This window comes from Penaeus vannamei, chromosome 15 (genome assembly GCF_042767895.1).
Source record: "Penaeus vannamei isolate JL-2024 chromosome 15, ASM4276789v1, whole genome shotgun sequence".
NCBI classification, from domain to species: domain Eukaryota; kingdom Metazoa; phylum Arthropoda; class Malacostraca; order Decapoda; family Penaeidae; genus Penaeus; species Penaeus vannamei.
Genome location: NC_091563.1, coordinates 34,586,663 through 34,589,162, shown reverse-complemented (window position 1 = coordinate 34,589,162; position 2,500 = coordinate 34,586,663).

The following is a 2,500-nucleotide window of genomic DNA, read 5'->3' as shown; positions in this document are numbered from 1 at the left end:
TAACGCGGAGGGTTCGATCCCCTTACGGGCCAGAGAGTGTCCTCATCTTTTAAGAGTCACAGGTTTATCTTTATCAATGTCTATCTGGGCATCTCTTTTCTCCATTTGACTGTACGAGTACACCAGGGTCTACCTGTATCTGCGGATGTATTTATGTGTGTGTACGTGTGCGCTTGCGTGTGTGCATGTGTACGTGTGCGCTTGCGTGTGAGCGTGTGTACGTGTGTGTAAATATACGTATGAATATATGTACATATAGATGTATGTATGTTTGAAATTATGTATATGTACACGTATAAATGAAAATATGTATTTGTACACACATAAATGAAAATATGTATATGTACACATATAAATGAAATATATGTATATATATAAAGATTGATGTACAAATATGAATGAAATATATGTATATATATATAAAGATTTATATGTATGTATTCATACACATAAATATATATATATATATATATATATATATATATGTACATAAACTTATATGTATATCTATTTTATTTATTTATTTTTGATTTCATATAACTACAAGCAATATCCCCCTGTCTTTCTTTCTATTTCTCCCTCTTCCTCATTATCTCACCTTCTTAGTGTGTGCTAGTTTGGCTTTATTTTGTGGCATTTAGATATTTGAGATCATGATTGGAATTATGTTTTTTTTTCCATTCTTAATCAAATGTCGTCTCGCTCGTTAAAAAAATTGGGAAGATACTCACTCGTTAGACAACCAACTTCCAGGGTTTAATATTTTTTCTTTTTTCATTGCCGAATACTCTTCAGCACGAAGAGACATGTCCACACAGTACAGCTTCTCGGCAGATTTAAAATAGAGTGAAACATGTACGGACGAAGCCAATATAGATGTATCGGAACCTAACCTGTTTGTCATAATGTCTGTAAGGGGCTTAAGAGACAGGTTAATATGAATGTGGCATTATGGCCATGGGTGTGGGTGCGTGTGTCTGTGTGTGAGTAGGAGAGAGAGGTGAATGCGTAAGAGAGGTTAAGCGTCTGTAGGTGGTAGAGAGGTTATTATGCGTTTGAGAGAAAGCCTAGTCTGTACGGTCTGCAACACCGTGTGCTCCCTTTAATGCAGGTACTGTCATAAATCCAGCTTGCTTAGCCAGGATCTTTTGTGGAGTTCCAGGGAATTTTATTATTCTCAGATGTATCTGGATTAAGAAAATCTAGGCTGTATTATGCTACCAATCTGCTTAGTGAGACTACAGAGTTGGAATTTTTAAAAGTTGGCTGGTGTCGTAGTGTAAAAATCAGCTTCATCTTGTGACAGTAGGAATTGACAATCGGTCACAGATGACATGTCTTTATGATCTTGGAGGTGTTTACGGATGAATTCTGCATCAGTGATTCAATTAAAATGTTTTTTCTTTAAAAATCACAGATTAGCGAGAGGAAATTATTGATCAACGAAAATCTTGACTGTTGTGATTCAGTCGTAAGTCCTTAAACCTCCTCATGGGCAAACATGACGAGACACGAGTTTGTGATGAAAGAAAGCTTAGGGCAAGACATGTGATTAGGGACGAATGCCTGTCATTTTCAATACATAGGGCAATATCAGAGTTTTAAGCTTTTGTAAGTACTTCCCTTGGTGTTCTTTCCAGTTGGAACATGTATTGGAAAATTAAGAGTGCATTAATTTTATCTAGCATATAGGTGATACATTGATCTAGTTTACAGGTATTACACCTATCTACCGTACGAGTATTATATTTATCTAGCACACAGGTATTAAGATGTGATACAAACGTACAGGAAGTAGGCCCTGGAGTGGGTATAGATGGGGTCAAGGTACATGTAACCATGTAGCACCACTTCCATTTTTCCTGAGTATTCTGACAGCTGTTAATGACAAGGAACTCTTTGTTATAAATAAAAGATTTTTTTTTTATTTCTGGTAATCATAACAATATCGAGTAAATTATAAAGTAATTATGTATCTAGTTTCAGCTGATATCTCAAGGCTCACTCTCAGTGGTTGAACATAATGTCGTTAGCTCCTCCCCTCTATTCGATTTTTTAAGTTGTGTTTTTCAGTGCATTTTATTTAAATATTATTCTGTAATACCATCGGTAAAAACAATATATGAAAATGAAACCAAGAAAAAAAATAAATTTGCAATTTATAAAGGCACAAAGTTAGGGCTTCGGAAGTTGCTATCTAGGGCTTTGGTCAAAACGGAATGGAGCTGTTTCAGACAACCTTCGATGGGATGTATAGAAATGTAATATGTGTATAGTCTAGATGTACATATTTGTATTATAGTGCAGGGATGCAGTTTTAGGTTTAAAGTTGACAAGATAATGATTAGGCTCTATGGGATATAGGCCACCATACTGTGTTGAGCAGGGATATTAATGTGAACAAAGAACTCTGGATACAGATATTTATGTAAGTTTAATTTATGTAAGTGAATAATTTCAAATTTAAATCTTCTGTCGCCCCATGCTCGTATATTTCGAA